Below are 24,336 nucleotides of genomic sequence, written 5' to 3' on the forward strand. Positions count from 1 at the left end.
ATACTGAAGTGTGCCAAAAAAAACAAAACAAAACCTGACAACATAATTATATTTCTGAAATATAAAAACTGACTCCTTTTATGAACATACTTAGGCACATTTAATTATCTTTTTTGCTTAATTCATTTAAATGAACTTCTAGCAGAACAAAGGGTACCTAGGACACTACACTGCAATTTCATTGTGTTTGCAGATTAGATGTGGATTTCAGCAGGGCTTCATGGTGGATGTAACTAAGAATTATTATGGATTTTTTTAAATGAACAACTGGGTACCTGCTGGTGAAAAACTGGTTCATAAGCTCTAAATATATACACAGAGAAACTCTTGAAAAACACTGGCTAGCTAAAGTGTATTTTAAAGTGTTGCCAAAAAAAGTTCTGGTTCATATTATCATATTATTTATTTAGATAAACAAACAGAAGTGAAAAGACTTCCTAAAATGGAATGTCAACAGTAGAAAAGGTTCACTTTTGAATCTTTCTTATTTAGACATTGAACAGCACTTTCAGAACAAAGGCAAAGGGGTGGAAATATAAATTTTTCAAACCAACACAACTTCCATACACATCCATAACAGAAGTGGGAAAACCTCTCATGAAAATGGCAAATAAAATCACATTACAATTAATCACCAGTAAATCTATTATGCTACCATGAGTTCAGTATAGATTTTTTTCTTTTTGCTTGATCCATAAAAGCATACATTTTAAACTTATTACTGTTAAGGTTATGAAGCGGAACAGCAATTTCAATGACTTTCTAGGATTTACTTTCATTAGGAACCCTGTCAGTTTCCTAAGAATACAAAACTTAACGGCAACTTCTAAATGAAGAGAATAAATAGCTGGAATGCCATTTACAAACTAAAAAGAATGAAACCTTTAAGCACTGTGCCCCAGTTCTCACACAACACTAAACCATACCTTAGCATTGCAGGAAGACTCAAATACCATATTTTTCGCTCTATAAGATGCACCAGACCATAAGACGCACCTAGTTTTTGGAGTAGGAAAACAAGGAAAAAAAATATTCTGAATCTCAGAAGCCAGAACAACAAGAGGGATCGCTGTGCAGCGAAAGCAGCGATCCCTCTTGCTGTTCTGGCTTCTGGGATAGCTGTGCAGCCTGCATTTGCTCCATAAGACACACACACATTTCCCCTTACTTTTAGGAGGAAAAAGGCGAGTCTTATAGAGCAAAAAATACGGTACTTCCCCTTCTCCTCTCTCCAGCATGGCCAGGGAAAGGACTTTGCCAGAATTTAGTTTCACTTTCCCTGAATGTTAGCCAACTTCTCCCCTCACCTAGGCCAGGGATCATGCCTTAAAAACAAACTCTGGTTAAGTTTAACAAGACAGCATCAGAAACCAATGTTTGAAGTTCACGGGTTTTTTTGTTTTGTTCTGATCAGAGTTTTGTTTTTAACCCATAATCCCTGGATAATTCAAGGAAAGCGTTTCTCCTGGATATGTGAGAGAAGGAGAGGGAAGTGGGCAGCATATGAGCACACGGTTTCAAGGCAGCTCTTTCCTGTTTGTGCAAGTAGCGCTATAAACCAGGGTTTAATGGCCATATGAACTGCTGGGTGGGCACTTGGGGGGGGGGATGTCTGCCAGTGCTGTGGCCTTGACACATGTGTACCCTTTGCAAGCAGGAATAATGATTGTGATCGCACAATCTTTGCTTTCAAAGTCTTTTCCTGCCGGGGTAATGTCTCTCCGTGCACCACAAGAGAGAGAAGTGTTTGGTGACTGAGGAGCACAGTTTACATGGGGATAAATATAACATAGTATTTTTTAAAAAGATATATAGGATTTATTTGCAGTTACCTTATTTAACAGCACTTTGAGAACTGCTTCAATAGGTAACAGTTACTTTTAATCTGTTGCATTCACTTAAAAAGATGTTACCGTTGCCTTTAAACTGATAATTCTTGCTTCCAGAAAGGTGGCTACATACCGTATTTTTTGGCTCTATAACATGCACCCAACCATAACACACACGTAGTTTTTAGAGGAGGAAAATCCGTAGGCATCCCACCCATAGGCATTCCCTCTATAACACGCACAGACATTTCCCCTTACTTTTTAGGAGGAAAAAAGTGAGTGTTATCGTGCAAAAAATACGGTACTTGCCCTAGTTCTCACGCCTTATGCAAAACTAGGAACCCAATTCTCTGTTTCTCTTCCCTCAGTTAACTCACAGATACCTAGGTGAGTGAAGGCCTCTCTCTGATCAGGGCTCACTGAAAGATTACAAGGTAGGACAGTCCCTTAGCTGTCACTCACTGGACTCCGCCACTTGAGGTTGCTACTTTCTCCCTGACAGGCTTGCTTCTGCTTTCCTCTGAAGTCCCTCTTCAGGTCAGGTGCTGGAAAATCAGCCAGACAGATGTCACAGTTGTGTCTCTGAAGTCTTTCCTGCTTCCTGTGATCAACTGACATGATAGCTGCTGTCATTCTGGCCAGGAGCTCTCCTGGGCAACTGCTTTAGAATCTCCTGCCTGACTTCCCTCAGTGATTCTCTGCTCCCATCTGCCTCTTCCTATACTCTTCAGCCTCTGACCAAATGACTGACTACCAACTCCCCACTACTCACCCTGTGCCTGCCTTTATATCCACTCTACTCAGAACCCTCTAGCCAATCATCTGGCTCTTCCTGGAATTCCAAATCCTTTTTGGCCTATAACCAAACCAATGATTTCAAATGGAACATCTGCTAAAGGACCTAGCAGAATTCAACTCCTTTTCAATTGCCATATACAATGGTACCTCGAGTTACAAACGCCTCAGGTTACAAATGCTTCAGGTTACAAACTCTGCTAACCTGGAAGAGTTACCTCGAGTTGAGAACTTTGCCCCAGGATGAGAACGGAAACTGTGTGCCAGCGGCACAGCAGCAGCAAGAGGCCCCATTAGCTAAAGTGGTACCTCAGATTAAGAACAGTTTCAGGTTAAAACAGACCTCCAGAACGAATTAGGTTCATAACTACAGGTACCACTATAATACTCATATAAAAGCTAGTATATTAGATTAACTGCCGTAACTGAAATACAAATATGTGAGCAAAACACATCTTTGGAAATTGCAACAACCTATCTGTTTCTTGGCAGACTGCCAGCAGAACCACATATATTGCATCTGTTCTGGCTTTATAGTCAGGGGTAAACAACCACACAGCCATTTTTTAAATGTCAAAAAGCTTTCATATCCTAACAACATTCTTGCGTTTGTATTTACCTCATAAAAATACAGTTTTGTCACAACTTTTGTCACAACAATTGCTGGCCTTTTAGCAATGCACCTCAAGCCTGGCTTTTCAGGTATGAAATTGGACTGATTTACAGTGGCCTGAGGGATTTTTGGCTGCTGTGACTATTTTTGCTTAAGTGTTATCCAAGCTCTGACTCAGGACATTACACTGAGCCATTGTTAGCTCTAATATCCCAACTGACAAACCATAGTTTGCAGAGGATCTGTAAGCCATGCTTTGTGTGCTGTAGCTCAATGCAATGTCTGAACTGAGATAGCATTGGTAGTGGATGATACAGTGCAGCCACTCTGGTCAGTTGGACTGTTGCTACTTCCTGGGATGGAGAGGGAAGAGAGGGCAGGTGGCAGTAAGGTCAGCGCAGCGCAAACATGCTGGCAGAAGAAATCCAACCAGTGCACTGGCACCACCTCCTCTTCTACCTCCTTGTAAGCAGCAGTAAGATCAGTAGACATCAGGGCCACAATCAAATATGAGTTTATTGCATTAGTTTAACTGATCTATAATCATATAACATGGAAATGCCACTAAAAAGTTTACAGCTAGGAAAATGGCAGGAAAACTGAAGCTGCCCAGAGTGACTACTGGGGCAACCCAGCCAGATGTGCTGAGTATAAATAATAACATTATTATTATTAGCCATTCACCTGGACCACATTCACATGTCAATATCCTGCAATACTGTCTGCTACTGCATACCATCTAGCAGGGATGTGGGAGCTGTGGCTCTCCGGATTCTGATGAACTACAACCCCCCATTATTCCTGGCAATTGACCATGCTGCCAGGGGCAAATGGGAGATGGAGCTCATATAAAATCAATCAAAAACATAACCGGCCAGTAAAATTTCACAATAAAGAAATAAATATACAACCCTGCACAGAACCGCAAAACAAACGACACAATAAAATAAACAATAAAAATCACATAGGCTAAAAACAACTAGCAAATACAAGAGCTGAAGCCCCCAGCTATACACCACAGCAACTAAAACAACTTACATTACATTTAAGCCAATGGAAAACAACAAAAGGACAATAATAAAGGGTATCTGTGACCTCCCAAAACTTGCCTGCTAGGGTAGAACTGAAAACTAGGTTTCTACAGGTCTGCCGTTCAACAGATTTAGCTTCAGAGCTATAAGTTATTACAGGATTTAGCTCCTGTGCCCTTATTAGTTTAAGCTGATGCTTTAATTAACTAAATAATTAGATAAATGAGTGTTACTTACCCTCTGGTCGATTGGCAGCTTAAGCTTAACTCACCAGTTAGCTACTGTAGCAATAATTGCTAATTGAGCAAGAAACAATGCCTGATAAAATTATCCCTTAGTGTTTTGTTTTGTTTTTAAAAAGTGTTGCCTTACATATTCTACCAGGAGCATCCTCTGCACAAATTCCATCCTTCTGAGAGTCCCATTAATTTCAGTGGTCTTCTACAGAAGACGTTTCTGATGCATTGTGTCCAGTGTCAGTGGGTGCTTCAGAATCTGACTTACATTCACAAAAGGAAGGAAACTCCAAGTTGGGGCTCTTTATGGCTATCTATTCTCCTCTTTATATGCCTGTGTTAGTCCTATTAGCATACAAGCATGGGAGGGAGAAAGGGCTCCCATAATGAGCCTTAATTCAGAATTTCCTCTCTTTTGTGGGCTTCCAGTCAGGGTCCGAACACCTGCTGATGCACCATGCAAAGCTCTGGAGAAAACACACACACATTTCACTTATAGAAATTCACCTTGCACTCAATATTTTCCTTGCATTTTATTTCAGTGGTTTGAGAAGCACAACCTTATACCATTAAATTAGCATATTTGACGACTTCACAGCCAGCCTTAAACATAAATTTTAATTATAAAAATAAGCGAATAGTGCCTAAATCTTTCTTCATAGTTTATACTGGCCATTTTTTTGTGTGCATGGGAGATTTCTCTCCATATCTGTCTACATCCACACAGGCAATATAACATATGCAGAGGAGGGATTCATGGCGTGGCATTTTTCTGCAGATCTCAAAAACGTATTTCATTGGCACTGGGAGGCTACAGAGCTTGTTACTGCCAAGATATCTGAGTTTCCTAATCACATGCTACGCTGCTTTTGTGTGGAAGTAGATCACAGTGCCTGCCTGCCTGCCTCCCTGCTTACCATACACACCTTCTGAAAAAGACAGTAGCATTCCCAAACAAACAAGCAAACTGCAGCTGGCAGCATACTAAGACTTATGAATCCACATAGCTTAACTATTAACATGTTTTTTTCTGGCCGGTACTGAAGGATCTTCTGAATGCAAGGGTAATGAATCAGCAAACTATTTGCATCAAAATAAGTACATTTAAGTACAAATAAGTACAGCGGGTGGCGCTGTGGGTTAAAGCCTCAGCGCCTAGGGCTTGCCGATCAAAAGGTCGGCGGTTCGAATCCCCGCGGCGGGGTGCGCACCCGCTGCTCGGTCCCAGCGCCTGCCCACCTAGCAGTTCGAAAGCACCCCCGGGTGCAAGTAGATAAATAGGTACCGCTTACTAGCGGGAAGGTAAACGGCGTTCCGTGTGCTGCGCTGGCTCGCCAGATGCAGCTTTGTCACGCTGGCCACGTGACCCGGAAGTGTCTCCGGACAGCGCTGGCCCCCGGCCAATAGAGTGAGATGGGCGCACAAACCCCAGAGTCTGTCAAGACTGGCCCGTTCGGGCAGGGGTACCTTTACCTTTACCTAAGTACATTTATGGCTCAGGCTCCTGGAAAAACATCTTTATTTACAGCACACATACAAAGACACATTCTGTTGTTGTTTTGGGTTTTACTACTGCTAATGATGATGCTAATGATTCAGTTTCCAAACTAGTCTACCCAGACATCCAACCTAAACTAGAGCTCTACATGTGCTTGTGGAAAAAGAACGAACTTGCAGATATTATGCAACAAAGAAGCCAAACACTCCTTGTGCCGTGAACTGTGCTTTTGCTTCTTCTACAGCACAAGCCTTTTCAGAGGCTTCACAAGAGAAATTACTTGTACATTATGGCCACATCTGTCAGTGCACATGAAACAGCTGGGATTCTGCTCCTCTTTAAAGCCCACTTGATAGAGATTCTAGTCTATTAAAGCCCAGGTCTGCACAAAGCCAATAAATTACGTGAGAAACGAAAGAGTTAGCAAATTATATTACGTTAGTATATTTATTATTTTTAAAAGAAAGGAAAAAAAGAAAGAAATTCCATGTTTTAAAATAGTATATTCTCAGTGAAAATGATTCTCAATTATCATGGAAGAATTTTTTAAAAACATCTTGGATAAATAGTCTCTGAGAATTTTGTGTAGCGCAGCTAGCAATATTTTGAGACCAAATTTGTTTTCCTGAAATATTAAATATGGCAGTAAAATTCTAAACATGAAACAGATGCATGTTGTTTACGTTACAGTAATAATTGTTTTTAAAAAACACAAGCTCATTAATTTTATATCCCAGCTTACAGTTTATCAACATTATCAAATGTAGAAAAATTTGTGACTGAAAGTACATATGAAGCACAGGAGATAGATAAATAGATAGATAGATTCACTGCTTTCTATAGCATTATTAGTGATGTTTCTGGCCAAAGCAATTTTTACTAATTATGTATTTAGTTCAGAGATAATGGTTTTACAGAAACGGCAGATAATTCGTTCTTTCAGAAGTTTAACTAAATTAGTAGTAGAAATATATCACATTTTTAGAAACAATGTAATATATACTTTAGCCTGAGCCAACTGCCTGATAGAAATGGCATATCACTTAAAATATTTAACAGGTATCTGAACACAGGGAGCTTATAATAGTGACTAACCATCTCTGGAAATGTGTTGCAGTACAGGAATTAATTTACAAGTAATTCAAACTCATAAACAGAAGTCTAAGATGTAATGCCAAATTTTGCATAAGAACGGTAGACAAGTAAAAGGAAATCCTACCTACCTACCTATTACTAAGGCTGTAATGTTCTGCACAGTTGTGCAACTTTCACTCCATCACTGGACATGGCATTTCTGCCTATGCCTATGTATATCAACATCTTTCAAGTAATGATTAACTTTTTCCTCATTTGAAGCTGTTGCCAAATAAGTATATAGTGTATTAGGCTTGCTGGTTAATGCCAAGCCAAGCTGATAATTTGCATAATATTTTCATTTATGATAATAGTTTGCAACCAATGTGTTTTTTATAAAGCCAGTTCTGAGAAAGTTGCCTGCACTATTCTTCCATTCTAACTGAGAATATTGTATTGCCTGGAATGAAATAAATACATTGCATGAACAGAAGATCACTGCTTACAGCTCAGTCTGTGAATGAAAATGGTCATAAGGGACCTTTAGAGCAGAGTTCGTCGCTGTTGGCATTTACTACCGGGCTTAAAAAATGACAGTTGCTATAGATAATAATAATAAAAATGTATCCAACAGATGGATACAAAGAAAGACCCTATGAGGTTATATTCCAACAGCAAAGATATAGACTTCCCACCTAATGATCACATATGCAATGATGCATCAGATTTGGACCAATCCTGAAGGTAAGCCAAGATGCCACAGAGGGATTTTTGGTTTGCAAAAGGCAACATGGGGATATGGACAATGTGGCCTAAGGTGAAGCCAGGTCCCCTGAAGCACTTTGTGGCACCTTGGTAACCCAGACACTAAGATGCTGCAGACAAGCAACCGCTGAAAGAGAAAGTAATCTCTCTAAGCTTGTCATAACACCAAGGTATGTATCATAACAGAGGGAGAGCAACACCAAAGTGGGGACAGAGCAGAGGAAGAACTCCATTGAGCCCAATAGGGCACACTTGTAATCAGGGTGCTTACTTTTATCTGGGAAGCAAATCCCTTGCAGTTCTTTCCATCTCAAAATTAAATATGCCTAGCAAAAAAGCACCTGGATCAATATGTCTGCAATCTGCCATTTTTCTTCTGCAGGAGCATTTATCTCACATCTGTAATTTTCAGGCCAACCATCCACATAAAACTAAGGGAGATTAAGTGATTTTTTTTTTAACCAACTGAAAGCTAGCAGCTGCCATTGCAGGAAAATCGTTGTACCTATCCTAGAATTAGGGAAGAATTATGTTTTCAGAAGGGGTAACATTTCTTTTTGTATTTCTTTATAAAATAAGATGTTAAATGCTGTCTAGAATAAAAGTTCCTGGATCTATGTCACAGGCTTTATCCATTTTGGAAAGGTTAGGATGCTTGCAAATTTCATTCATTTCTGTCAAACGGGAAAAACGGGGGAAACAACTGAGCAGATCTGAATGGGTCCCAAGCCAAATACAGTGGTACCTCGGTTTAAGAACAGCCCAATTTACGATCTATTCAGTATAAGAACTCCACAAAACCGGAAGTAGTGTTCCAGTTAGCGAACTTTACCTCGGTCTATGAATGGAATCCGAATGGTGGAAGGGCACTGGTGGCGGGAGACCTCATTAGGGAAAGTGCGCCTCGGTTTAAGAATGGCTTTGGTTTAAGAACGGACTTCCAGAATGGATTAAGTTCATAAACCAAGGTACCACTGTATGTGAACTGCAAAGTGCCTCAGACTGAGGCAGGCTGCTTTCCAAAGAAACAAATCAGGATCCAGACTAAGACTTGCTGTCAGCGTACACCCCTGCCAAGAAGCCCCAATACATTCTCTTCACACAAACAGTTCACACATCGCTTAAACTATAGTTTAAAATAAACTATGACATGTTATTCAAAAAAATGAGCATTTAAGCTCATCCGCCACTCCTACGTGTTCTCAACCAGGGGTAAACAAACCAGAGACTGGCTTCATGGAGCATGCTAATCTGCACTCATGGTTCTCTCCGCCACCACCAAACAAACCATGAGCTAGCTGCAGTGAAGAAGCAAGCTTGGCTTACACTTCTTGTGGTTTGGTTGGGGAAAAGACACCAAGATTTCTGGTTCCCATAGAACCTGAAGTCAGTCTCTGCTTTGTTTCCTCCATGAAGCTCTGAAGGAAGTAACAGGGTAAAAGGAAAGCACATTATTTTGAGTAGCTATGATTTAAAATTATATGGGACATTGGTAACTTTACTGTGATGTGTGGGTTGTGGATTTAAATTCTGTTATCATATAGGATTACCATTAAAAAAACCAAATCAGATAAAACCATAAATATAATTGAGGCATCAACAAACCTAAACATAATTTCCCCATGAATTCTAGGCCCTTCATACTAGTTTAGCAGCATAGTTTCCAAATTCTGCATGTGTGCAAACAGTGTTATAAATATGCTAATTTCTTCTTATCGAGAATGTCTCTACAGTATTTGAGTAGCCATGTGGTTTAAATGATTTCTTATTAATCCTGATGCTTCTCTTCTTTTTCCATTGAGTTTCTCATTTTCAGTTCCAAGTCTGGCTTACATTTTACTATGTTTGCATATACCATAGTTACAATTCAGTTCAGTAACCTAAAGCTTCAAGGGTTCCATAAACTCAAAAAGTATTTAAAAGCAAAGCTCTCTCCTTTCTGCCACTGACAACCATACAGCTCCAAGGCAAGGCTTGACCTGACCACAACATAGGATACCATATCCACATTGCATAAATAACACATCCACTACAAGCATAACCAGCTGCACTTTACCAGCATTTTGGAGCTTGGGCATACATGGGAGAGCCATTGGCATATGCTTAACTGAATGGATTTTGTTAACTGAATACAGGCACACCACTTGTGAAACTGTTTCCACTTAAAACAGTTAAAGATGCTGTGTCAAGGCAATGATGACTGAAAAAGCATTCCCTTCTTGCTGCCATCAATGCCACAGCAGACTGTGAAGACTGTACTTGGGTTTGACTTGGTCATCTGCTTCTCTTCTAGCCATCTTCCCAGCTGCTTCTGTGCTCCAAGCTCCCTCATATAACCAAGGAGCTGACTGGCTTCAATTCCCCAGGAGAGGGCACTTCGGAGCAATAATATATACCCGGCATGTCCAACTCCCAAGAGACTGTGATCTACTCCCAGTATAAAAAAAACTGCCTGTGATCTACCCATTGTCATTGGAGGTAGGAGGAGCGTGGGTGGGGTGGGTGGATTGCCCAGAGTTGTTGAGCTTTTTTGGGGAGGACTGCACAAAGTTTTAAACCTTTTTTCCTGTAACATTTGTACACGATAAGGATCCTGTGATCTACCAGGATCAGCCAGGGATCTACCAGTGGATTGCGATCTACTGGTTGGACATCCCTGATGTATACCATCGGTGTCATCTCTGCATTCCACAGCTAACAGGGACATCAGCCATACCAACTGCAAACTCCCTCTGCCTGAATCCATGGATCGCCAAGACAGACCAACCCAACTTGCCCCATTTGCTCTTTGCAAAATGTCAAGGCCACTGAGTCTAAAAATCACCAGGAAGTGATCTATTTATGGCAACTCAATTATTGAAAATCCTTCCAAGTATAGATCACCAAACTGCCTTGTGAAGAGCATTTAGTCCAGCGTATGTCTTGCTATGTATAGTAAGTCAATGTTAATTTTTAATTTTTATTAAATTTCTATACTGCCCTTCATCTAAGGATCACAGGGTGGTTTACAATATAAAAATATAAAAAATACATACTACAGAAACAAATAAACAACACACACACACACACACACACACACACAGAGAGAGAGAGAGAGAGAGAGAGAGAGAGAGAGATTGCCAAAGAGGAACATGTTTGCCTGGCACCTAAAGATATGTAACTAAGGCACCAGACAAGCCTTTCTAGCAAAAGCATTCCAGAAACGGAGCCACCACAGAAAAGGCCCACTTTTGTGTTTGCACCTCCTCTCATGGAGAAGGCATATGAGGGGCCTCATATGATAATCACAGAGTCTGCATCAGTTTATATAGGGATAGGTGGTCATTGAGGCACTGCGGTCCTGATTTTTATCAATACCTATTGCTTTTATTATTGAGTAGTTTGTTAGAAAGGTAGGATTCAAATGCTGTAAATTGCTTCGAGATGATAGACCAGCTCAGTGAATGATAGTCATATGGTAGCCCTGAAATCCTGAACCATTCCTTTTCCAATTCTCTGTTCCTCCACTTTCACTATTTATGTCCCCCTGCCACAAATTAAACAACCAATTAAACCACACACTTCACCCCAGTCTTTGCCAAATCTGATTTGGCACATTATAACAGTAAGCAAGATCTAATATTTTAAAACATTAGAGGAGTTTGAGTTGTCTAAACAACAATAGGGCAACTATTGTGGCACACCTATTCAATATGGAGATTGCCCAGAAACCCATTCACAATCACCAGCCATCCCCAAGACTCTCTCAAGTAGCACTCTAGCAAGACAAGTTGCTGACCAGCTATTATTTTTTCTCCTAATTCTTTGACTTTAGCAATTGTTCTGGATATTTCAAGTCTCCATCTTCTGCATATTTTAGATCAAGAATAGTTGTCTGTTCTTTGCTGGACTTTTCACTCTCTGTACTATTCCTTGTATTTCTGAAATTCTACATCATCTTGTCTGTCTTTTCTTGATGATTAGTTACTAGCTGGCCTGCTCCAGTCAGTTTTCTATGCCTACCACTCCACTAAATCTGCTTTGACTCATCACTAGTAATATATTACTGGTGATAATTTCAGAGTCCTTTAGAATTATCTGATTTTTACACAAATGATCTTACCATTTTATTGTCTATTTTATCTTCCATTAGTTTTTCAAGTAACATTTATATGGGTTGCTTTTGTATGCAATCTGGTTGCTCTTTACTAATTTCCCCCCCTTTTATTTCTGGCTCATATTCTTTATTTCCTCCCTTCTCCTACTGTCCTTCCAAGGGTCAGTCCTAGGACTTTTGCTTATTTGTGTTTATTTTTTCATCCTTTTGGCTACTACTATACATTCATGTGGGATTATTAATTTTTCCACAGAAGAACTGCAAGTCGTTTTTTGGCCCATATCCTTCTGCTTTGTTGTTTAATCTTGTGCTATGTCTTGTTGCTGTTTAATCTTGTCTTCCTCACATTTTTCTTAGATTAAGCACATCTAAAAATGAACTTCTCAACTGTCTTCCTGATTTTCTGGCAGCAGTTCCTTCTCTTATTTTATTTATTGGTTCTGCTATCATCTACCCTTTTACTCAGGTGTACAGTCTTGATCCTCACCCCTGAAACCTTTAGCCTACTGCAATACAGTATTATTGCACTCTAAAACATTTCTAGATTTCATCCTTTGCTAAGACATTACTATATGATTCTCTCTCAACTTGACTACTGCAATTCGCTTTTTTCATCTTCCAGTTTTCTCACTTCCATCCAGTTATATCTCCATCATGCTACTCACGTTATTCTTTTTTTTTTTACACTGACCATGCATTTCCTTTATTGTATAACCTTTGTCTTCCCTTTTCCCAGTTTGCATGTCACACTAAGCCACACTATGGCTTAGCATGAATGTGCAGCTTCCTAGAGAGCAGACTGTGGCTGTTTTGCTCCTTCTGCTGTCCACTAAGCCATGCTTAGGCTTAATGCGTTGTCCGTTCCAGACAGGCAATGAGCTGTAAACAAAGGAAAAGCAATGGCTTGGCTTAGAATTATATGTTGACTGACCTGGTGCCTTCAATTTAAACTCCCTTTTCTTTAAAAGTGATCACATTCCTTTTACACTTACCATCCTTTCCTTGATTCTCTGTGACTTTCCTCAGTTCTTTCCTTTCAGTGCCAGGTTTCTATTTTCTCAGCCAAGGATCTCTTTCTTCTTCACCTGCCTACAACTTTTATCTCAGTCTTCCTTTCTGAAACTCCCACTCATGCATCTCCCTTTCCCACCTTTTTATCATCAACCCCTTAAATGTCTCTTTTCATATCTGCTTTATTTTTGCACAACACCGGGATGCTAAGTGCTACAAAAATAATACACATTATTATTCATCTAACGAGGGAACATTGCTATACACTGTCTCCAGTAAAAGAGAAATATTTATAGCTCAACAACACACATTCCCTAATGAAACATTAGCCAAGTAAAACTATATGCTGGGGTGGAGAAGCTTTCACCCTCTAGAGGCTGGGACTCCACGCCCCATCAGCCCCAGAGTGCATGCCCAGGGTCAGGGCTGGTGGAAGTTGGCTGGAGTCCAGCTCCATCTGGAGGGCCACAGGTGCCATGTGCAGGAAAGCAGGGAAAGGTATAGAGAAAGTGGATAGAGAAAAGCTTTTCTGCCTCTCTCATGACACTAAACTCAGGGACATCCAATGAAGCTGAATGTTGTAAGGTTCAAGAGAGAGAGAAGAAAGTACTTCCTCACGCAGTGCAAAGTTAAAACTAGGGCACTCACTTCCATAGGAGGCAGTGATGGCCCCCAACGTAGATGGCTTTAAAACACTGGACATGTTCCTGGAGAAGACTATCAATGGCTGTTGGCCATGAGAGGACTACGCTCTGCCTCTACAGTTTGAGACAGCCTTGCTTCTGAAAGCCAGTTGCTGGAAACCACAAGAGGGTGGGGAGTGCTCTTGTAATATAATCCTGCTTGTGAGGTTTCTCACAGGCATCTGTGTTGTCGCTGTGAGAACAGGATGCTGGACTAGATGGGCCATTGGCCTGATCCAGCAGGTTCATTTTATGTCCTTTTCTAAGCTATTGGGCGGGGGACACACCCATGCCTTCATGTGCAAACAATTCCAGCTTTGCCTTACTGTAAACAAATGTTATGTGCAGCATTCCATATGGCTGTACACTAATTTAACCATATGGAACAAAACAGTCGGCCACTCTAACACCAATGAGATGGTTAAATAAGTTAACCTAAAAAATAATAATAATCAGTTGGTGCATATTCAATAAAAACAGAGCAACTAAGTTTATAAAAATGCTATTCCCATGTGAGGTATGTGTGCGTGTTAGAGAGGGGTGGGGGACTGAGGGCTACAGGAGCTGAATCTGATTTTCTGTAAGATTCAGAAAAGTGAAGATGCACAGTTAACATTTAATGTACCCAGTATTCCATCAGTTTGACAAAGTTGTAGAATTTTCAGATGTAACAAAAATCAAGGATTTCAAATCTGAAGATGCACATATAAATACACAATCTATGCACTTTTTTTTAAAAAAAAGGTTGCCGCTGAAATTTTTTAAATCCAGGGTTTTATTCCACAGGAAAAGTTGAAAGAATGAAAAACACATGTACACTTAACATCTCCTGACATAAACCAGATTTGAACCATTGACCTTCAAATCTCCTTTGCAAAGGCCTAACAGGAGCAACAGTTGGTTGAATTCTAAGCAAGTCACTGGCAAAGGACTTCACAGATTGCAGAGTCAATTAAGCAGCTATTTGTTAGTTTGCTGCACCAGAGGGAACAACGTGGCAACAACTAGAATCTGGGGCTGCCATTTTAAAACTCTGCATTCTATTTTATTATGATCTTGTCTTTTCATTGTAATAGTATAACAATTCTGGAAACAGGAAACTATTCAGATCTACTTATATTTACAAGGTTATCATGTGTGAATGACAGACGGGGGCGAGGGGGGGGGAGAGGGAGATTTAAAGATTCAAATTTCGCTCCTTGTATTATTTCTCAAAGCTAACAGCAATCTCTTACTTTGACTTAGGTGTAACTAAGATGTTGCCATTGCCAGACTGTGTAAACAAGGGAAATATATTATTTTCTAAAATGTAAATACTTAGTTGGTACAAAATGTCTCTCATTGATTAGTTGGGGTGTTTTTTTATGATTCCTATTTCATAAAGAAAATCCGAACCACATAGAAAAACCTTTAAGAGTCAAATCAACAAACCTCCTAGATCTATATTTTGTTTACAACAGTCATCTGGGCAGGATGCTTAAAGATAATATAGAATGGCAGATAGGTGCTCAAACCCCAGCAGTTTCTTTCACCCTTGGCAAAAGGATGTATGTGCTAATACAGATATTCTTGTCTTTATGAAGCTCATTTGAGAACCAATTTATATTGCCTCACACCCCAACAGTAAATTTCATTGTTTTTTTAAAAAAACAACACACACAACTGTAACCTGGGCTGGGGGAGGAAATCTTAATATGTTGAAATCCTGTAGAACATTTCTTCAGGTGTTCTCTGAGACACAGAGTCCGCCCCCCCCCCCCCGGTTTCATTTTCAAAAAGAAAAAGAGCAAACTTTAAAAACTAAAATAAAACTCAGAGATGTTCAGTGCTGGTATCCACTGAATACCTCTGTCAACTGGGGTGTGCGTTAGTTTTGAATGGGGGCAGAATAACAAGATAAATTGGGATAATTTGGGGTCTCTCCCCAAGGTTAAATCATGGTGTCAATACCTCCCCAAGTCAGGGCCTGCAGAATGTCTCATGTTGCTTTTTTGTTGTTTCGTTCTATGTTTCCTTGTATCTCTGTTTCTCTAGGTCCATGGGCTTTTTCAAGGCTGTCTTGAATGTGGCCTGCAAATACTGAAGAGTTCTGTATTTATTTTTATTACTGAACAGCCACTAAGGATTTTTTGAAAGGTAAAAGCTTCATTTAAAAACAAAAACCCTACATTGCTCTGCTTTAATAAACAATCCCTGAGCTGCTGCTGCTGCTCCCCCTGTTCCAGAGCTCTTCAGAATTTCAAAGGGAGCATTCCAGATAGAACTCCAGGCTTACAACATGAGGCTATCTTGAAGGAACCAAGAAGCATTAGAAAGTTTTAAAAAATATACAAGCAAGAATATACACCACGCAACCACATCTTATCTTGAGAAAAGCAAACTGTTGCCAATTCCATTGAAAATATAAATTTAGGAATTTTGGTCAGTCTAATAAAGATATTGCCCTAATATGAATGATGGAAGGAACACTTTCCCCAAATCCCAGGCACTTTGGAAGGGCTTCCTGTGGTTGTAAACATCATCCATTTCTGCCAAAAGGGGAAAAAGTTGGAGCTGTTTTTGATTCCCCATTACAATGATTGGAAGAATACAAACTGTCTTGAAAGCCAAAATTGACATGGAAATGGAGAATGTACAGAGCATCTTAGAAATAAATCAGCATTTTAAAAATAAACAGATGCAAGGTGAATCATGAGGCCCGTGCACACACCTAACTTTACTTATATAGTAGGAATTATACATGAGTGACAAAATACCCTCAAAGTGGTTTACAAAAAAGATAAAACAACAAAATAGATAAAAATTTACAACCATACTTTAAAACATACAAATGTTAAAATACTGGAACAGATTATTGAATAAATAAATTAATAAACAATCAATTTTGATTGGTAAAACATAAAATCCTCCCTTTTATTATTAATTTGTTGTTATTGCTATTTAAAACAAGCAAACTGGACAGCATGTTCATTTTTTCTGCCTCATTTTAAACGTGATTGAACCATGAGACTTAGATGGATTTGTTTAAAGGCGATATAGACAAATACGTGGAGAATATTCTTATCAATGGCTATCAGCCATTATAGATACACAGAAACTTCAAATTTAGAGGAAGCATGTCCCTGAATACCATTTGCTGGGGAAGTGCTGTTGCCTTCATAGTCTGTCCTTGAAATTCCCAAAGACATCAGGTTAGCAAGTTAAAAAAAAGCACCATGTCTTATAGTCTTATGTTTATTATTCTATGTTTTTAAATAAAATACATATGGGAAGATAAAGAGTTAAACAAAATACTGATCATCATGTAACTCCAGGGCTCACTTGAATCTCTACAGTTTTCAGAAAAATTGAACAGAGTAATACACAGGTGTAGTCAAGCCCTTAAACTTCATCCTGCTTTTCAAAACACCCTACACACACACACAGCTTCAGATTTCTGCAGATTTATCTTTGCTGCCATCTCCTTCAGTCTTCCCACTGATACATTATCACAATGGCTCTCTTTACCACAGTTAGCCTTGTTATGTTTGCAACACTATTATTCCTCAAAGCTACACTGGTTCCAGTTCAACATGCAAAAAATCCCAAACTGACACTGGAACTTTGTGACCCTGTTCATATATAATTATAAGTCTTCGTTAAGCATTAAGAGGATGCGCCTCAGGTACATGCATTCCTTCTCCAGAACTGCTATAAGCAACGACAGTTTAGCCTTGTTTCTGAACTCTAAACCATGGTTAACCTTAACTACGGTTAGTAAAAACAGGTGAGCTTCACAAATACTGGCCTGAAGTTGGCTTGTCTCCATCAACTCCTATTAAAATTATCTGCTTTGTCTGGGTTTAGATGACACAGCAAGCTGTAGTTAACTGAAAATACAAAAATGAGTCTAGGCTTTGCTATGACGCTAAACTTTAGTGTTACACTTGAACCATCCATCTGTGTTTGAAAAACATGAGTGAAAAAGAATCCTCACAGAACCCTGATTATAAAATCAATCTAGAAGGATTCATGAATGAAAATTTTAAAAACACAAAATAAAGAAGTTCTGTATTACAGGAAAGAGAATTCCCCCCCCCAAAAAAACTAATTCCTTTCTAACTTGCACCCAACAAACTCACATACGTAAGGAGTATAAGGGAGAATAATAAATTCAGCTTTCTCAAACATTTCAAATATTAATATTCCTAAATAAGTTAGGAAGTTCAGTGTTACCATGAATAGAGAAAAATACTTTAAGACTTAATTCACACTTTAGAATAAATACATACATAAGATCATGCCCATCTTCATCATACATTTTAGAATTTTTATATACTATACATTGTACTTTAAAATAGGAATGATTTGCTAAAACTGTCGTCACTAAAAGCTTTATCCAGCTTCTCCTTAAAAGCCTCTAGCAAATGAGGTAAAGATTTTCCATTGTGCACCTGCTCTGAGTGTTTAACCTAAAACTACCTTCTCACAGCTCAAATCTATTGCTTCCGTTCTCTGTCTTTGCAATATGGACACCAGATACCAGTTATGTCCCTAACAGAGCATTATCTGATGACATTAGAATATTCCACTTCCTTTAACCTTTTGTGTTTGCCATCTTGGGATTCATTTTGAGAGAAAAGACAGGGTTATACATGCCATGAAATTAATTGGCAATTTCATTCTCAGTGAAGCAGGATATTGGAGAAGACATGGGAAAATTCACAGACCAGATCTACCAACACACTATATAGCAAAACATGAACTTCATTATCCATCTTCTTACTAAAGATGGACACTGGTAGCATCACAGTTTCAAAGTTACCATAGAAATGTTTACTCCTAACAATCAACAAAAGAGTCAATATCATCTTGTGGTCAAAAACACAAAACTAAGGAGGAGTTTTCAGGCCCTTATTAAATATATCTCTGTTGTTTCTCTAATAAACAAAAGCTTGATGTTTCTAACTCTGGCGATCTCATGAAGCCTTAATTAAAGGAGTTGTCATATTGACTTCACTGGATTTATGTGAGAAAAGATTAGTCAGGAGCTGCCATGATTTCACCTTTGACTTCAATATACAGTAAATGTTGCCTTGTCCGGTATCATGGTGGTGCTGACATGTACCCATTATGGATTTGGCTATAATGCCTGAAAAGCTTTAGATCTGACAACACCACTATCTCAGTAGGACTAACTTCCAAGATCAAAGGAGAAATGGGATAGTTTTGCCAGTTTGCAAAAAAACCCAAACAAAAACCACCACAAACTATAATGTGGTTCAAAGTAGTATTACAAGACATAAACTACATCCCAAATGCAGGCTTGATAAGTTTCCCTATCTAACACTCGATTTTAAAACAGGCATCAATCAGATGTTGTGGAACTGGGCATTGAAGACTTAGGCCATGGGAAAAAATCCTTACTCAATAAAGTTCCCTTTGAGACTTTGGCAAGTCAGGGTCTTGCCTAACATTCAAAGTTGTTGAAAGGATGAACATGATGGGGAAAACCATCGGTGCTGCTCTTAGAATGCAAGAGGGAGAATGGAATATACTGAAATGGAGAGATAGATAGCAAACTCTTTCTGTCTCTTTCTCCCCTCTCTACTACTCCGAAAATTTCCTGACTTTGCCTTTGTTCTAATCAGCTTCCCCCTCATTCTGGGTTGCTAAGCAATATAAAAGTAAAGTGTTCTGAGGGCTAATCAGATAGTGCTAAAATGAAGGCGGCCAAAGTTAAAACACACACAGCTGAACTTTTCTGCAAGCTATACAGCTTGTTTACTTGTTAAGATCTGCTTACAATGTTGCACTTGAATTAAGCATTCTGGCTGCCCAGGTTTAGCAAAGTATAACCATTAATTCTGGAAGGCACCCTCCATTCAAGACATGTTTGTGTGATTAGACTGACTCACACAGTAAATTTAGTATAAACATTATGCATTACCACATGAAGAATTTTTGGAGACCTACATCCAAAAGAAGTAATTGCCACTCCCCACCATACTAAAATATACAGTTATTTTTAACTTAGTCACAAACATTACTGTCATTAAAACTGGTACAAGTCTTATTTACTTTTTATATTTCACCCAGAAAGCATTAGCTATTAGGCATCTAAGAAATATATCTTTATAAAGAACAACAAAACACAGAATTAAAATCCTAAGCAGCTGCATTAAACAATCAATATAAAACAGAGAAAGAACAAAAACCATACCAGTAGCGTTGTTCCACTTAAAAACATCCCAGGAAAGAAAATAGGGGTAAAAAGATCACATTTTTAAAACCAAAGTGATCTTCATGGAACAGTTTTTCCTTTGTTTTCTAATTCATTCATGAACTCTTAATGAGGAACAAATTATTTGAACTCTTTTTTTAAAAAGAGCTTTCCTTAAACACAGGCACACCCCACAGACTCAGTTTCTTTCAAGTGCTAGTTTCCACAAATCCATGCCTGCAATCTGAAAACAAGTTAGCAAATATTTATTGTCTACTCCCCTCCCCCTCCACCATGTCATTGGTGTTGACAGTTATGACAGGGCTTAATCACCTGCTGCAAAATGGGATGCCGCAAAACTATATTCAGTTCCACCCTGCTCCAAGATTATCAGAGTTGACAGTGCCTACCAACTGCTTTGGAGTATATACAGAAGTCTAGAAGGGTAATTTGAGCATAGAAATACATGAAACCCCCCCCCCAAAAAAAACCAGGTACTTAATTAAATCTTTGCTGAATTTCAGCAAAAATATTTATGGGAAAATATTCAAAGGTGATTTAGATCTAAAATAATTCTGTACCATAACACAGTCGCTTATTGACTTGACTTATACTTAGCTAGGCACAAACATTTAAACAATCAGCCCGTCTCATCATCAATCAATCCGATTAGCTTTATCATACAAGATAAGACCTTCAAAACCAAGACAAACAAAACTAAACACACAAACCAAGAAAAAATGAATGGAGGGTTCCGGCAGAGATCTTTCAATGTTTTGATGTTGAAATATGACCAACTGCTCTTTTATTAAAAAAGCAAGACAGAAAACACCCAATCACAAACTAGCCACCCTCAAAATGAGCCTTTAACTAGGATTCTAACCTACAACAGCGCCATGATTTTAGATGACAAAAGTACTTAATTAGACTAGGAAATAACATTTCCTTTAAAAGGAAAAAACCAACAACAGCTAACCAAACCAAATTATCAATAATGAGCAAAACAACAAGATCTAGAGGCTGCAATGCTGTCGGTCAAACATTTTTTGTCTTCAGATTTCAGTCTGACATAAAATCCACCACCGGCTAGGTGGGTGGGTGGCTGCCCCTCCCCCACTTCAGCATCCATGCACATTCTAAGAAAATATGGTATCATTCAGTAACCTCCAGTTATCCAGAAACAGGAAACATTTCTCCTTCTCCCTCCATGCGCCACCCCCACATACATGTGTATACTTGAAAGAATTCAGTTTCTCCCTCCCCACCTCCCTTTGAACTCTTATTGAGTTCTACAGCTTAAGCCTTATTAAAGTAAAAAAGTAGTAGATTTATATTTCTCTCTCCCTTAAAAATAATATGTTGGCATTTCAGGATAAGCATCAATAAAGGTACGTGTGTGTATGTGTGTCTATTAGTCTGTTGTTATGAATTCAATTACAAGCCTTTTCGGCCCAAATTTGTTATAAATGTCAAAATAGGATTTCTGATCTCTGAATCATTCTCTGATTCACCTTCAACCCCTAGCCATGACTCACAGGGTGTGGGGGGGGGGAGAGAGAAGGGAAGTCACATGACCAAAGGCACTGAAAGGGAAAGAGCTGTTTTCTTTCCTTTCTGGGGGAGGGGATATTTATAAAACACCCTTCCAGCAAAAGAAACAAAGCCATGGTATTAGCAGCACAGGGCTATTCAAGGGTGGGGCCTGCATGCCAAGGAGCTATAATGGAGCAGAGTTAATCTTATCGGGAGGCCCCACTTTAACCTTTTGAATGCACCCAATTTTTTTAAAAAAAACAAAACAAAAAAGTGAAACGGCATCTTCCCCAGGCCCACTGCAAGAGCAATTATTCAGGCATTTTATCTAAAGCCAGAGCTACAATCAAAAGACTTTGGTTGGGACATCAATTCATCATTTCCAAACAAAACAACCTCTTTACTTCTGGAGAGTCACCTCAACTTGTTCTGCCATTAAAAAAAAAATAAAAATGCTTTTTTTTTGTAAAAAAAAAGAGCTCTTCCCCGTTCCAACCCCATGTGTTTGCTTCAAAGGCTTCTTGAATAAATAAGAGTATCCGATAACTAGGCAGACCTGTGGTCCAAAAAGTTTTGCACCAAAGCTGTGTTTGGGATGCAGAGATAAGAACAAAACATTGGACATTTGTTTCAATCTGGGTTCGGTTTACAGTATTTGCGACTTTAATACCAAATCATGTAAACAACCCTTTATTGGGAAGTGCCAGGACAAATATTAAGTAGAGAGGGGGCAGGTATATTAATCAGCTGAACAGCCTTGTCCTCAATATGGCAATTTTCTTAAAGCAGAGGGCACAATTTAGCAAGTGTTAATCATGCTGAGCAGCACTGATTTCAATGGTAGAGTTAGGAACATGCTTAAAATGCCTCCTAATAATTTTATTTATTCATTAAATTGAAACCAAATAAATTTTCACATTTTTAACTTTTGCAACATTGTGTCTAGTGTTATCAACCTATTAATATTACCAATTTAAAAAGCCTATGGTTGTCTTATGCTATTATTTACACTACAGAGAGATTTTAATTTTCCTCACAATAGCCCTGTGGAGAGGAATATTGATACGCATTCAGCTTCACCATCCTTGTGAAAGGCTTCTAACAACTCTATAAAATTCAGTTCCTTGGTGGGTCAATGCTCCCATCTTAAACATAGGGAATGTCTACATTCATACTCAGAAGTCTCACTGATAGCTATGGGGTATAAGTAAGTGTGTACAGGATTGCGGTCAAAGTTTGATTTGATTTAATATAGACACACCTCTTTTCCAAAGCTGTGCTCAAAATGGCTCAGCCAAAATGAAACATTAAAGATCATGCTCATCCATACAATACTGAGTCATATCCAAGGCAAAATGCCATATAGCCACAGCAAAGGCAGGTTTTGAACCTAGATTTCCTAGATCAGGGTGGCTACTCAGTGGCCCTCCATATATTACTGGACTACAGTCCCTGTCACTTCTGACCACTGGCTGTGATGGTTGGGGGTTGGTGGGAGCTGGGAATCCAACAACACATAGATTAGCCATCTCTGTCTCAGTTCCTGTTCCAACTTCCTGTCTATTATATCCTATTGGAAATAGTGTGCAATAATAATTTACTTTGATCCAAAAGATACACCATGCTTATATTTATGTACACAGCTTTAATGCAACTTACTTTTTTAAAAAAAAATAAAGTCATGTATTTTAGATGCATTTGCAGTGACATGAAAAGCATTTTGATATTAAGAATTGCTGCATCTTTTTTTACACACAATGCACATCACAATAGGCTAACAAAAATGGAATTCTAAAATCTCCTGTAGACCAATAGCAAAGAAAAGTTCTGACAACTTGCAGAGCAATGGAATGCCTGTGGAAATAATAGGCAATGAATAGCTGTGACCTCTCGGCTTCCCTGGTTTTACCAAGAGGATCTGCAACCTGAGTCAAGAGGGTGCAAATTCCTCACCATTTCTAAATCTTGAGTAGAGTGGGGGAGGGGACCCGTAAGGCAGACTGCAGCTTTCAACTCAGCACTTACAAATTTACATCCACCGCAATTTAGCCACAAGGTTGTTTGTTTTGCAAGTATTTGTTTGCAAGTATTTCAATTTGTTAAATAGGAAATGGTTTTATATGGCCTTTCCAGATTTTTTTATAACTTTAAAAAAACACACCAAACCCTGACATTATGCTTAGTACTACAATACTGCCTAAACAGAGATATCCTATCTCCACAAAATGGAGGAGGGGAAAGCCTTGCTGAATAGGGGATGGCCATGCCACTCATTGCAACAAGGAGGGGAGGGGGTGGGAGAGGGGAAAGAGAAAGAAAGAAAGAAAAGCCTGACTGGATGAGAAAGACCAGTGCTGACTTTGCACAAATGGTGAAGCACTTGGTCAGCAAAGAAACTTTTAAATTAAAGCAGGATAGCAAGGAGAGTTGGGTAGACTTGCTTACTTGCTAGCATGTGTTAAGAAAGCTGTATACAACAAAAGGGGAGGGGCACCCAAAACAGAAAACAGCAACAATGCACCAATATCATCATTATATGAATATGAAGTCATTTATTTTTCTGAATAAAATCATTCCTCTTAGAACATCTGTGGATCATTAGGCTTTAGCACTGCATTACGGAACAGTGAGGGCTGGTTTGCAATTATAAGGGTTGGCATTTTATAAATGAACTTCAGAGGCCTCTTATGCCCTCCCTCATTTTTTTCAGGAAAAATAATGGTTTGTCCTTTTGTCTGATCGGGGAAACTGTTTCTACTTGCCCTGAAAATCAGGAGTAGACACCACAGTGCGCTCCCAATTTCTAACCCTGTTTTGCATAGTAAGCAGAAATCACATTCAACAGCAAACTATGGTGCACAAAACACAATGAGGATGGAAGAGCGGGAATCCCAGCACAATTTGAGCAGGGGAGAGACCATCAGGAATAAAAAGCTCATTCACATAGTGCTGAAGTGTGGTTTAGCATGT

At 39.0% G+C, this 24,336-nt stretch overlaps 1 protein-coding gene across 5 annotated transcripts in view; it reads right to left on the bottom strand.

Annotated features, from left to right (window-relative positions):
- Positions 1–24,336, bottom strand: part of LIN28B (lin-28 homolog B) — a 98,865-nt gene that overhangs the window by 35,050 nt on the left and 39,479 nt on the right. The gene's annotated exons all lie outside the window — the stretch shown is intronic.

This window comes from Podarcis vaucheri (genome assembly GCF_965113315.1).
Source record: "Podarcis vaucheri genome assembly, chromosome: 3".
Classification (NCBI taxonomy): Eukaryota; Metazoa; Chordata; class Lepidosauria; order Squamata; family Lacertidae; genus Podarcis; species Podarcis vaucheri.